We start from the raw sequence: 15,196 nt of genomic DNA, 5'->3' as shown, positions 1-15,196 counted from the left end.
GCCGTCACGTGGGACTTATGCCCCCCAGCTTGCCTTCTCGCCACGCCCTGAGAGTCCAGAACCAAAAGACCTCTCCAGTTCCTTAGTGTTCATTCTTGCATAGGTTACTCCCGGGTTTTGTTCCGTTCCCTCCAGGCCCCTCTAAGCCCCGCACCATTATTATCAACCTTTTGGACTTCTGCCTTGAGGGCCTTAAGGACTCTAGTTCTACTTGCCCTGACCTTATTTTCCAAACCTGCTCTTCCTTTCAACCCAGTAAAGATCCCGCTGGCGGGCTAGAGAGGTGACTCAGAGGTTAAGAGCAGTGTCTGCTCTTTCAGAGGTCCTGAGTTCAGTTCTCAGCAACTACACGGTGGCTCACAATCATCTATAGTGAGATCTAGCGCCCTCTCCTGGTGTAGAGATACGCAATTAGAACTCTGTCTACATAAAATAAATGAACCTTTAAAAAAAGATCCGCCTGGCACTAGGAGACCCAAGTCCAAACACTAGGGTTAATTTGATGCCCCCTTACTCATCACAAGCTTTAATCCTGTCATTCCCACCTCCTAAATACCTTCCCACCCATCTGTTAGCCGATGCGAGATTCCAAGTCTCTCTATCTCCCTTTTGCCAAATTACACTTAACTCCTAGCCATCCTTCCTCACAGTTAGAATGGGCCTTCTAAAACTTCTTATCTAAACTGTTACTAACCACTACTCGGAATTCGCAATTACATTGGCCTGTTAAGTGACGAAGAATGGCAGCTGCCACTTACTTGTTGGTAGCTTGGGAAAGGCAGAGGACCAGAGCGACAGTTGTACCCTCGATGTCCTCTGGTCCTAACAGCAGAAGAGGCTGGTCTTCACCATCCCCTTATAAATTGCTTTAAAGCCGGGCGGTGGTGGCACACGCCTTTAATCCCTTTAATCCCAGCGCTCAGGAGGCAGAGGCCCTTGGAGCTCTGTGAGTTCAAGACCAGCCTGATCTACGAGAGCTAGTTCCAGGACAGCCAGAGCTGTTACAGAGAGAAACCCTGTCTCAAATAACCAATCAATCAATATTGTTTTAATGGAGCATTCCTAAATATGTGAGCCAGTAGAATCCTTACTTAAAGTCAAAGTGAAATAAGAGACAGCCCAAAGGTCTGAAAATGGGGTCTTCGGAAAGAAAGACACAGGGGCCTACCTGACTGGGAAGGATGAACCCAAAGTCATGCCTAAAGTAGAAGTGTTTCTGTCATATTCTGTGAATGACATATACCTTAGCCTCAGGCCTTTCGAGAAGACAGTTGTTTGGAAGTTTTTTGTTTTAGTTTTAGTTTTGGTTGAGTTTTTTTTTTTGTTTTGTTTTGGTTTTGGTTTTTTTTTTTTGTTTGTTTTGTTTTGTTTTTTTAGTTTTTTGAGACAGCGTTTCTCTGTAGCTTTGGAGCCTGTCCTGGAATTAGCTCTTGTAGCCCAGGCTGGCCTCGAACTCACAGAGATTCGCCTGCCTCTGCCTCCCGAGGGCTGGGATTAAAGGCGTGCGCCGCCACCATCCGGCTGTTTTTTTTTTTTTAAGGCAGAATCTCACTATGTAGCCCTAGCTGGTCTAGAACCAGCTTTTTTTTTTTTTTTTTTTTTTTTGGTTTTTCGAGACAGGGTTTCTCTGTGGCTTTGGACCCTGTCCTGGAACTAGCTCTGTAGACCAGGCTGGTCTCGAACTCACAGAGATCCGCCTGCCTCTGCCTCCCAAGTGCTGGGATTAAAGGCGTGCGCCGCCACCGCCCGGCTAGAACCAGCTTTGTAGACTAGGCTGCCTCCAATTTACAAAGATCCACCGGATTCTCACTCCCAAGATTTGGATTAAAGGTGTATGCTAAAGGCCTTGTTTTACTGTGGCTTGTGTTTTGGTTGTCTGGTACTACCGGATTTAGAGCCTCCCACATAGTAGGCAAACACTACCCACAGAGTCACTTCTTCACATCTGCCCTCCCGCCTCCTCTTTTAATGAGTCTTACCTTAAGTTATCCAGGCCAGACTTGGAGTTTAGCCTGGGGAGCAGCTGGAATGATAGGCTTGCACCACCAGGTGGAGCCCTTTCTGGAGGTTCTAAATCAGAATTTGTACTTTATCCCTTCAGGATACTGAGGAGTCTCTTTCAGGCCCGTACTAAAAGTTCTGATTAAGGAAATGGGCATAAGAGAACAGAGAAGCATGCTTTGCTTCTTTTTTTGTGGGGGTTGTTTGTTTGTTTTGTTTGTTTTTTGTTTTGTTTTGTTTTTCCAAGACAGGGTTTCTCTGTGTAACAGTCCTGGAAAACTAGCTAGCTCTTGTAGACCAGGCTGACCTCAAACTCACAGAGATCCACCTGCCTCTGCCCCCCGAGTTATGGGATTAAAGGTGTGTGCCACCAGCGCCCAGCCATGGCCTCTTTTCTCACTAATTTATTACATACATATGCATTTATCTGTATATACATATATATTCCTAAATATAATCTGCTCAGTCTGTAAAATGTTACCTGTATGTATGTTTTCAGGACTGACCTTTTAGCGCTGGACAATCAGTTGGTGTGCTCTTCCCTGGGAAAAACCACCTCTCCCACTCCCAGCTTTCCTCAGCTGACAGAGGCTGAAAAGTCTAGTTGTTCAGCTCACAATATAATTGGTCCTAAGATGACTCTTAGAGACAGACAGATGCCCCCTACCACTTCCTGAGACTATTTTACATAGTTTTGCTAAGTCTGAAACCATGCTCACACATGACATTTTTCTTCTTTCTTTTCTTTTTATAAAATAACGATTTGAGGCAGGGGAGCATGGCCAGAGGACAGCATTGGATCCTCAGAGTTAGAACTCCACACCTGTGTGAGGAATGTGAGCTTGCTTGTCGTGCGAGTACTGGAATCTAAACTATTCCTCGCGATTTCAAGGCAAGTGCTCTTGACTGCTGAGATCCCCACCACACTGCGTGTGTGCATGCGTGTGTGTTATTAAAAACTGAATCTAGGCTTCCTACATGCTAAACAAATGTTCCACTACTGCGGGGCGGTGGTGGCATACGCCTTTAATCCCAGCAATCGTGGTGGAAGAGGCAGGCGGATCTCTGTGAGTTTGAGGCCAGCCTGGTCTACAAGAGCTAGTTCCAGGACAGGCTCCAACACTACAGCAAAACGCTGTCTTGAAAAAAAATGTTCCACTACTGTATTATTACCTTATTACCTCCAACGACAGTTTTTCTAAGTTACCAGAGCTACTTCCAAAGTGAAAAACACATCCACGAGGATAAAAATAAGGTCCAGTGATGGTTCCATGGGTGAAGATGCTTACCACCAGATCTGACATCCTGAGTTTAATCCCTGAGATCCACAGTGGGGAAGGAGAGAACCAGTTCCCTTATGTTGTCCTCTAACCTCCACAAGCAAACTATGTCATGTGTGAGCATGAGCCCCCTTCTCACAAATAAATAAAACTTTAGAAGAGGCTGTAAGTTGTCCCTCATATTATATATGATCATCAGCTCAAGATCCCTGTGTGGTCGGTCACCAAGGTTCCTTGACCTGTTCAAGTGTTGTAAGAAACAAAGGAAAAGGACATGCCCTCCTGTAAGGGAAAGTATAGATCAACTGGAACATTTAGAAGAGAAAAACATTGAGCCTCGCTTAGAATCAAATAAGAATTAAAATGAGCCGGGCGGTGGTGGCGCACGCCTTTAATCCTAGCACTTGGGAGGCAGAGGCAGGTGGATCTCTGTGAGTTCGAGACCAGCCTGGTCTACAAGAGCTAGTTCCAGGACAGGCTCCAAAGCTACAGAGAAACCCTGTCTCGAAAAACCAAAAAAAAAAAAAAAAAGAATTAAAATGAGCTATTGATTTAGGCCAATCAACCTAACAAATCTTAAGCCACAATGTAGAGAGCTGGGTGTGGTGAAGCACTCTGATCACGAGTTAGAGGCCAGTCTGGGCTACAGACCAAGACTTTGTGTCAAAAAAAAAAAAGCAGTCAAGGACGGTACCATTTGCTTTAGTCCCAGACTCTAAAGGCAGGGCCAGTTGCCGTTCTGTAAATTCAAGTCCAGCCTAGTCTACATAGTGAATTCAGTTGTATTAGGACTACACAGTGAGACCCTCTTTCAAAATCAAACAAGCAAACAAAGCAAAAACTGCAATAAAACATAACAAAAACAAAAAAAAACCTAGTGACAGCTATTCTGTTAGATTCTTACTGTTCGTTTTTACAATGTCCTGTTCCAAACTTCAGAAAGGCACCCAAAAGTTTCTAGTCTTTGTTTTAGACCTACACTCATCTCCACTGCCAAGACTAGCACGGTCTCACAAATATACCGCCCCCAACATAAGCAGTGGCCTCCCAGGAATCAGGCTGTCCTTAAACAATGAGGACTTCCAGCCACCTTACTGGCTTTGTAAGAAGACAATCAACTAGACAACCCCAGGACCAGGGTTGCTAACATATGCACACCTCTTGCCTCCTGCCTCAGGTCTTCATCCATCTCAAGCTCACATCAGTACCTGCAGATGGGCTAAAATTCTGCTTGCTGTCTTTGCAGCATGGTTATGCGGATTAAACTCCTTCCTACCCTCTCACCATCAGATAGGTTTGCTATCTTTTGAGCGGGTGGTCAGACTGGACAAGTTGGAGCCTCTAGAGTGCCACCTTCTGTATCCTAGCCCTCTGTTACCCTTTCAATTTGTAGTAAAGAGACAAAGGGAAACTTGCAATGCTAATTCCCCTTTTTTGATAATAATTTATTATCATTTAACATCCAGTTCTGCATTTCTAGGGAACCTCATGACCTTTCCATATTTAATGCAGGATAAGATCAACCAACATGAATTCATTCTACTTTAAGTGGAGTACATGGTCATTGGGTGGGACCACCTAAGGCAAAGACAGCAGAGGGTAGGGCTAGAAAGCAATTAGGATTAGTATAGTGGTCTGCTCTGTCCCTTTAAGAAAGAAGCCACGCCCACTCCCCCCTCCACCAAGGGGAGCTGATCTTCAGCTTCTAGCCTTAGTCCCTTCCTTTCTCTCTCTCTCTCTCTCTCTCTCTCTCTCTCTCTCTTACTCAGAGGCGGCTTCTGTCTCTCCCTTCTCCCCACTTCCCCCTCCCCTTCTGTTTCTCTCTCTCTTCTCTTTTCCCTTTTCCCCCTTTCCCCTCCATAATCCACTAAATAAATATCCAACCTCACTCTGCATGGCATGCCTATCCGCCTGTCACTTGCCTGCCGTGTGGCTCCCTGCCCAGGACCAGCCACCCTTGGAGACCTGCAGCATGGTCTCATGGCATGCCCATCTGTCTGTCTCTCCTCGTGAGACTGACTGCCCCATTAGAGGTCTCTTACCCACCATGGCTCTCTGCCTGGGACTCGCTGCCCCTCGTGGCCTGCTGCAGCCACTTGGGGAATTGCACGATCCCTGCCTGAGACTGGCTGCTCTCAGGACCTGCAGCCCACTGCCTGCCGCCACTTCAGGACCTGCAGCATGGTCTCATGGCCCACTGCCCACTGCTGCCACTCAGGGACCTGCAGCATTTTACTTTTACCATAACAATTATGGCTAACGAATTTCTTTGGTATTCAGTTGGAGTCCCCAGCTGACCCCTGAAGTCTGAGAAGCCCCACTCCTGTCTTTCTCTGTCTCTAAACCCCACCCACTCAGAGAGTCTCTGTAGGAGGGAGAGAGAACCTCTTGTTGGTTCCCAGACCTCCCACACCAAGTCTCAAAGAAAGAAAGATACCAAAAGTCCAGTTCTGCATTCTTGGTGACTACTGCAATTTCCCTTTTGCCACCAGCCACCCAAGTCCCCGACTAAGCGCTCAGCTTTTGACCATACTCGGGCACAAACCCAGCTTGTGGAAGACATGCCATCACCCCTCACCTACAATCTATAGAACTTTACTGCCCTGGCCTGGGTGCACAACTTCTCTGGCCTCAATCTCTGGGACCAGTGAACTTGCCCAGGAGTTTCTTTGTTCAATAAACCTGTTGTTTTACCTTTTCCCTTCGGCTTGATCTGTAGTGTATGCCTTTAGCAAGTCAATTTCCATATACCAAAACTTCTTATCTAAGCTGCTCAAAGGAACAATGCCAAGTGTAAATTCTCAGTTAAAAATTGGTCCTCCCTCAACCAAGTTTTTCATAGGCTTTGAACCCCTAGGAAACTCTCAGATAAGACTTCCAACAGAAGGTACTGGAGACAAAAGATAGCAGTCACAAAAGGCAGATCAACACTCCGGACTCAAACCAGCTACAGAAATCTGCAGGAACTCCTCCAACCTTGACTGCTTGGTATTGGATAGCCAGTTGGGTCTTCTTCCCTGGGGAAGCCTATTTCTCTTGCTCTAAGCACTCCTTAGTTGTCTACAGTTCTCTTCCAAGGTTTAGTCAATAAGATTTAACCCCTGTTCATTGTCTCCTTGTTAAGATCTTTTTAGGCAGCCATGTTGATAAAAGTTCATGAGAGTAGTTTCGAACATTTCTAGATGAAAACTCAAAGTAAACTTCCTCTTCTGACTCTTATGATCTTTCTGCCCTCCTTCTGTAACGATTCCAGAGCCTTGGGTGCAGGAGTTGTGCTGTAGATGGACTGGGTGGGGCTGTGCACCACGTGGTCACTTATTCACTGCATTTTGATAGGTTGTGGTTTTCTGCACTGTCTCTGTTGCAAAGAGACATTTCTTTGACAAGAGGTGAGGTCTATGCTTATATATGAATATTTGAAAGTAGAAACTGTAGGACCCAGCCATGATAAACTTAGTAGAGGCCCGAGTCTCAGTAGTTTTCCCTAAGGCAATACCTGTTTGGAAGAAAGATCAAATACTGAGGGTACCTGGGCACCACCCAGGAACAGATCTTCCAAAGGAAATTCCTAACGTTCCAACTATTGTAGATAGGATCACCTGCCAGCACACACCCATTGCTTTTCACCAGGAAACCCCAGGCAAACGTCAACCAATCAGGATTGACCCTGTTATCCTAAACCCTGCTAATGTAACCTTTCTGGGTTTTGCCTTAAATAGTACTCTCTAGAAGGGTGGGATACCTTCTCTAGCTGCTGCACTGACGAGGTCCCTGCCGGCTTTTACTCATGCTAGATAATAAACCTTGCTTTTGCATTTCGGTCAGTCAGTCTCCCTTGTGGTCTTTCGGGGTCCCCACAGACTGGGCATAACATAACCGTATATGAGAGAGAAACTGTGACCTTTGTCTTTCTGGGTCTGGGTTACTTCACTCAATATGATCATTTCCAGTTTCACCTATATATCTACAAACTTCAAATTTTTAATTTTTATGGAGTAGTATTCCATAATTTTTCTTATCCATTCATCAGTCGAAAGACATTTAGATTGTTTCCATGTCTGAGCTGTTGTGCATAGAGCAACAGTGAGCATGACTAAGCAAAGAACAACGGAGTAAGACATCGAGTCCTTTGGGCATGTGCTGAGAAGTGGAATAGAAGGGTCACATGGAAGATGTGTTTTAAGCTTTTTCCTCCTTTCTTCCTCCCACCCTCCCTACCTCTTTCTTTCTTTCTTCTTTCCTTTTTTTCTTTCTTTCTTTCCTCCCTCTTATTGAAAATAGGTTTCTTTTCTCACATAATATATCCTGATTATGCTTTTCTCTCCCAGTTTCTCCCCTACTCCCTTCCCATCCAGATCCACCCCTTTTCTGTCTCTCATTAGGAAAGAAACATGCTTCCAAGGGATAATAATAAAATAAAGTTAAACAAAAACTAACACACCAGAATAGGACAAAACAAACAAGCAGAAGGAAGAGAGCCCAAGAATAGGCACAATAAACAGATATAGACACAGAGAGCCATTCATTTGAACACTAAGGTATTGTGCAATATTATTTTAACTAGGCAAAGGTGTGCTACATTTGTTTATGCTGCAGAATATTATTTTAACTGTATAAAGGCGTGTTATTTTGTTTATGCTGCGTTTGTTTTTGTAACCCGCCTAGCAGATCAGTTATTCCAAGGTCCCAAAGAGGCGCTACCTGTAAAAGACATTGGCGGGAGACAGGAAGGAGACCGAGCAGAGTTCTTGTCAAGGGTGAAATGGTTGTGGCTTATATAGCCCTTGAATGAGGAATTTGGCTTGGGATGGGGGCAGGGGCATGGCAAGGGCCGAAGGGATCTTGCCGGGGCAGCAATGGTCACAAGTCGACACACCTAGTGTTCTCTACACAAGCGGAATCGTTCCTTTTGTGATTCCAACCACAAACAATTCTCTAGATAGTTGGAATGTGGGGCCGGTTCTGCTAACAGATAGCTCTCAAGATAGTTGGGTGTGGGGCTTCCCGCAAACAGTCTTAGGACAATAGTCCCTACTATACTTTTTGGGAAAATGGCTCCTGACATGTTTTTTTTTATTTTTTTAATAATTTTTTTTTATATTTATTGAGCTCAGGGATTGTGATGCCTCCAGAAGTTCTTTTATTGTATGGGATTGTTTTGGCTATGCTGGGTTTTTTGCTTTTCCATATGAAGTTGAATACTGTTCTTTCGAGGTCTTTGAAGAATTTTGCTGGGATTTTGCTGGGCATTGCGTTGAATCTGTGCTGCGTTTGTTTAACGATGTAAGGGCGTGTGTTTAATTACGTAAAGATGTGTTGCATTTGTTGCTCCTTGCCTGCCTCTGGCAACTGATGGATCTAATAAAGAGCAGAACAGCCAATAGCGAGGCAGGAGAGGGATAGACAGGGCTGGCATGCAGAGAGAATAAATAGGAGGAGTGATCTAAGTTTAAGTTCAAAGGGAGGAGGAATGAGAGAAGAAAGAGAAGAGAACAAGAAAGAGATGTCTGGGGCTAGAAGCCAGGCAGCCGTGGCCAGCCAGCAAACACAGAGTAAGACTTACAGAAAAAAAAAAGTAAGAAAGGTAATAAGCCCTGAGGCAAAAGGTAGACAAAGAGAAACAGGTTAATTTGATTTAAAATAGCTAGCCAGAAATGAGCCTAAACTAGGCCAAGCATTCAAAATTAAAATTAAGTCTCTGTGTCATGATTTGAAAGCTGGTTGGTGGCCCAAAAGAAAAAGCCTGGTATACTCAGAAATCCCACAAAAACACTAAACTGGAATTTATAATATATATTCAAAGAACTTGTAGGTAAAAAGAGAGAGAAGATAGATAGATAGATAGACGACAGACAGACAGATAGATAGAGACTCTATGTAGGTACCAGTTCAACTTCTACTTGTTCAATAAGTTATGTAGGTGTTGTCTTCAGCAATGGGGACTTGCTGAAGTTTTTGTAAAGCAACCTATAGTCTTGGCAATGCCCTGTGTTGTTTAGGGGTTCCCATGATACCCCATTGACTGACAACTTCCTTTCCGGGGCTTGCTCGTTATGGTTTAAGTATGGCCAGCTGTAATCTCACGGAAATGGCATTTTCACAACTGAGGCACCCTATCAATCTCATTATGTAACACAGCTCAGGTTGTCCTTAACTTACTGGATAGCCCAAGCTAACCCTGAAAATTCACTGAAAATTTAAACAAGATTCCAATTAAATGCTTTCTTTTATGAGAGTTGCTTTGGTCACGGTGTCTTTTCAGAGCAACTAAGATGTGGGGGCCCACATATGTGATCCTGTTCCACCTTGACTAAAGGTCAGAGAGTTTGAGCTTCTTTTTACTCTTTCAAAGTTGTTGACAACAGGTGAGACCACAAGCAAGATGTCCTGACCTAGGGGTGTGGTTATTTGGTGGTTTGGACATTAAGATGGCCTATAGAAGTGGATCTGTTCCACCCTGACCAAAGGTCAGAGAATTCAAGCCTGTTCCTGCTCCTTCGTTTTAAAATAGGAGGTTTGACCCAGGGAATGGCTGCCTACAGGATACTAGGTCTAAGGTGTACTGATTGCATAATCTGCCCAAAACATCAGGATGCTTAACTCAGGAAATAGTGACTTGATATCTCAAGTATTGAAACAAATAATTGGCCGGGGGTGGTGGCGCATGCCTTTAATCCCAGCACTCGGGAGGCAGAGGCAGGCGGATCTCTGTGAGTTCCAGACCAGCCTGGTCTACAAGAGCTAGTTCCAGGATAGGCTCCAAACCACAGAGAAACCCTGTCTTGAAAAAAAAACAACAAATAATTGTTCTGGTTGTCCTTTGTGTTGTGTTAAAGCAGTCTTTTGACTCCCCCCTTTTGACTCCCCCCTTTTGGATTGGGGTATACAAGCGTATGAAAAATAAACACAGGTGGATTCAGTATTCACCGAGTTGCCCTCCGGGTGCTATCCTATGTCTCTGGGTTTCTTTCATATCTCTGTTTTTTAATCCGCATGCCCCTACCCTGGAATGTACAAACCTGTCAAGGCTGGATGCCAACACTAAGACACCAACCAAGTTGCCTTTTGGTTTTCTGTCTTCTGAGGGGAAGCTAGGGTATAGGTTAGGTGAGGAGTCAAGGGAAGCATGGGCTCAACCCTTTTCCTATGCCTCCGGAGGATCCAATACCCTCTTCTGGACTCTGTGGGCACCTACACTTACACACACACATACACATATGTATGTGTGTGCATGGGTGCAATTTAAAGCATTTTTTAAAGACTATTTCTTTTATGTGTATGAGTTTGCCTGCATGTGTGAACCATGTGTGTGCCTGGTACCGTCACGGGTCAGAAGAGAGCATCAGATGTGAGAGCTAAAGTTACATTTTAAGTTTTAATTACTAGGCCTAAAAGATCTATGAAACCAAATGCCTCTGATCTACAAGCCCCTTGCCCAAGGACAGACAGTACCCAAGATGCTGGAGGATAGTGTTTATGGGAGATAGCAAGTCACGTGGTTTTCAGTCCCCTAAACAAGTTTATTTGACCCAGCTGCACCGGCTGTGCTTGATCACGTGTGGACGGGGGGTTCACAGGCTGGAGGTAGTCAGGGTGTATGCTTGTCCTTGGTTGGATCTGATAGGAAATGCAACGAATTGTGGATTTTCCTTCATAAGCCACCGCAAACTGCAATTCTGGACCATTTCCCAGGAACCTGGGTATGAGCTGGACCAGAGCCCACCCACCTAGCCAGTATTGAAAAAAAAAAACTATGGTAGCAGTTTTAGTCTTGATTGGTGGGGTTAACACGGATTCCCCTGGAATTGTAGGTACAGATGGTTGTAAGGCATCATGAAGGAGCTGAGAATTGAACCCGAGCCCTCTCCAAGAGCAGCAAGTGCTCCTAGCTGCCAGATGTCTCTCTAGCCCAGCAGTAAAAAAATGCAAAGCTGGGCAGTGGTGGTGCACACCTTTAATCCCAGCACTCGGGAGGCAGAGGCAGGTGGATCTCTGTGAGTTCGAGGCCAGCCTGGTCTACAAGAGCTAGTTCCAGGACAGGCTCTAACACTACAAGGAAGCCATGTCTTGAAAAACCAAAAACAACAACAACAACAAAAATGCAAAAAAAAAAGCAAACAAACAAAACTCAAAAGCTAATAATCTAAAAGCTTAAAACGAATCACTTTGAAAGTGATATAGTTGTTGGATGGGCCTTGTGGTTAGAGTTTGCACGCCAAGTTGCAAATGACTCATATCCTTTCGTGAAAGTATATTTGGAGAAGGGTGAAAGAAAGCCTTGGAAATTTGGCGTGGGAAGTGGCCAAAAAAAAGCAAGAGAAGCATTTCTGAGCCCGGTGGGAAGTGTGCTCTGGCTGTGCTTTCGCTTGCAGTAGCAGCCAAGCAGAGGCTGCCAGTAGGGGGCGCCTCAAGCTCGCTCATCGAAGGATTTCCCCCTCCGGGTACCCGCAATGTCTTCTAGGTCAGCTAGCAATGGTCCTGAATCCCAGTTTGTGTTACCTAAGGAAACTGTAACTCTCCAGGAAACTGCGAGTGCCAGAGTCCCTCCCTGCCTTTCCCAGAGAGGCGCTGACTAGAGCAAGCCAGTGGGCAGCTCCCGGCTTACCGGGGGACCAGCAGGTAACCTGGGATGTTCATGAAAATAGAGTGGTGTAGGGTGTCAGCGTCTGGGTCTCCCCTAGCAGAGTGGCTCCGCCGTGGCCTGAGAAACCACACCTTCCATCCATCAGTAGGCAAATCACTGGGTTGGAATTGACTAGGACAGAACGTGAAGTAGAAAAGGGTGACTGTGACCAAGAAGAGAGAGCATGTGGATCATAACAATGGTGTGTACCCTCCCTCTCTTATTGTGCTAGCCTATTTATCTGGAAAGACAAGTTTAATGGGGCAGGGAGTTAACAATGCGTGTTTCTGAGGAATAAAACTGTAGGAACATTCACATCCTTTTTGAGTTGGTTGACTACCTTGCAGTTGGCAGACAGGGTGGAATACAGCTCACTTTCCTGAGCACGCGCAGAAGAAATGGCTGGGCAGTGGTCAAGTCTAGCCCCTGGTCCCGGGGGTGGAGACTCTGTCTCTCTGCCTCTCTCAGTCTCTTCTCTCTCCCTCCCACACCCTTAGATATTTACTTCCTGGAGGAGGGGGCGGGTGTGCCTGTGCCACAGCACGGACTTGGAGGTCGGAGGACAATTTGCAGGAATTTTCTCTTTTCAACACTTGGCCAGAGGAACTCGGGACGTCAGGCTTGGAGGTAAAAGCCCTTGCTAGCTGAGCCCTCTAGCGGCCGGTAGAGCTGCTTTCCTGCGAGAAACCTGGGAAGGCTCTCTCTGGGAAGGCTTTGACAGAGATCTGAAGTCACAGAGGAAGAACACTCCCTACGGTGCAAACAGCAGGGGTAGGGGTCCTTGACTTGGAAGGACTTGGATGCTGCGGCCGGACCTGCCTGCCCTGTCTCCAGTCCGGCCGTTGAGCTGGGGCTGGATAGGACTGAAGGGCACAACTCCCTCGTGCTTACCGAGTTGTGCTCCTTGTGAGGCTTGATGCCACCAAATGCTCCGAGATGAAGGGCCACAGTCCATTCGTTGGAAAGAAGGACAGTTAGATGGACTTCCTGGTTATCATTCCCAATTACACAATGGCCTAGTTCAGGCTCTGTGGAACCCTGAAGGAAAATGACTTCATCCCACTTTGCAGCGAACACAAATGTTTCATAATGGAACACCTTTGTGGTGTAAGCGCCTCGCATCTAACTTTACGCTTGATAGATACCTGTTACAATTGTTGTTGTTGTTGTTAAAGACATCTCGTTGTCCAGTCCTGGCTGTGTAGTCCAGGCTAACCTCCAGCTCATGACCCTCTTGCCTCCATCCCCTAAGTATATAGATTATATAGGAGTGATGGTTGCTTATGACTGACAATTTGATTGGATTAACAAAAGCCTAGGAGATTAGGGAATGCAACCTATGAGTGTGTGTCTTAGGGTTTCTACTGCTGTGATGAGACACTATGACCACGGCAACTCTTATAAAGGAAGGCATTTCACTGGGGTTGGCTTACAGGTTCAGAGATTTAGTCCGTTATCATCACGGCCGGACATGGCAGAATTCAGGAAACGTGGTGCTTGCAAAGAGCTGGGAGTTTTACATCTTGACCTGCAGGCAGCAGGGAGTGAACTGACTTGAGCTTCTGAGACCTCAACCCTGCTCCCACAGAGACACACTTCCTCCAGCAAAGCCACGCCTACTCCAACAAGGCCACACCTCCCCGTGTAGCACCACACATGAGTCTCTGGGGGTCATTTCTCTTCAAACCACCACAGTGTGTTTGTAATTTTTTTTTTCAGCAACAGCTAGAGCATGGTGACCAGATGACTGGATGGTTTGTAATAAGTTCACTATTGAGAAGTGGTAAAGGTAGAAGCTGGCCAAGCTGGAATAAGCAGATCACTGGGGACTCCTCTTGGTGGCTGTGTCTTGTTCTTGCTCCTTCCTACGTGCCATTTCCCCTGCTTCCAGGGTGCCATGGAGTGAATTGCCCTGCTCTGCCATACGCTCTATGCCATCGTGATTGGACTTTAGAAACCAGGAGACGAGGTAAATCTTCCCTCTTTAAGTTGCTTTTCTTGGATATTTGGCGTCAGCAACACAAAAGCCTGACTGAATACTCCTGTATATGAAGAAGTATGAAAAGATTTGAACCAGGCAGTGGTGGCGCACGCCTTTAATCCCAGCACTCGGGAGCAGAGGCAGGTGGATCTCTGTGAGTTCGAGGCCATCCTGGTCTACAGGAACTAGTTCCAGGACAGGAACCAAAGCTACAGAGAAACCCTGTCCCGAAAAATGAAAAAGAAAGAAAGAAGGAAAGAAAAGAAAAGATTCAGACTTGAACTGACTTCGCTTGATTCCTTTGGGTAACAACCATAAGTCGATGGGTCAAAGAAATTAATTTAGCCTTGCTCTATGGGCTTCAAGTCTCCTGGAAGTATCTATAATAGTTATCTGAGGGGCTAGTGTGTTGTAAGTGTTCTGTTGGAAGGCCAAGCATTCTTTCACCAACCAAAGGCAAAATCCAAAGCCCACAAGCTTCCACCCGATCAAGCCTTCATAGAAGACCGACAGCTCACTGAGGGCTGGGTGCTTTTTCTCCCCTGTGGACCAGGGTGACTCCATTAACCCTGAGGCTCATGGATCGACTGACGGACCCATAACAACATTTTACATTTGTTTCTCCAAGAGTTTGGAAGTTCTGCCAGAGGACATCCTGTGTGATGTGGTGGCCTACAAGATGGGGCCTTAGGTCAGGTGGACATGAGAAACACAGCATTGTCGTTGACTGGATGTGAGACCTGGGCAGGGGACTTCTGTTAAATTTATAGAGTCCTTTTTTCTGTATTCTCATGATGTTGGGCAGACACTTCACCTCCAACTGTGGGGTGATTGGCGAACAAGGGCAGGGGTGTATGTGGGGTGTGGGGGTGGCGCTGGCCTCCTTTCCTTGGCTCTAGAGTTATTTCTGTCTGAAGAACTGGGACCTGTGACTATAATCAGGGCACCCCCATCTCCAGGCTCTGCTGGAGACTGGGTCAAATTGAATTGTTTTTTCTCACATTAACCTCCCGTTTCACAGAACTACCTCTGAATTTTCCCCTTCCTTTTCCTCTGCTTGGAACGTCCTCCGTCTCCCATGCCCTTGGGGGAACAGTACACCCAATGACTCAGCCATCTCTGTCAGTCCTTTCAGGCAGTGGCACTGGCCAGCTGTCCACTGTATCCACTGTACTCCCCTTGGCCAGCAGAGGAAGCAAGAGCTGAGAGCTCCAGAAAGGCTAGAGCACAACCACCCACAGGAATGTGTCAATAGTGTGTTAACTAGTAGCCATTTTCCCCTCATAACCAGGCTTTGCAGAGGTCCCTGGT

The sequence above is a fragment of the Microtus pennsylvanicus genome, chromosome 6 (assembly GCF_037038515.1).
Source record: "Microtus pennsylvanicus isolate mMicPen1 chromosome 6, mMicPen1.hap1, whole genome shotgun sequence".
Taxonomy (NCBI): Eukaryota; Metazoa; Chordata; class Mammalia; order Rodentia; family Cricetidae; genus Microtus; species Microtus pennsylvanicus.
Note: the sequence above shows the minus strand (reverse complement) of the source record.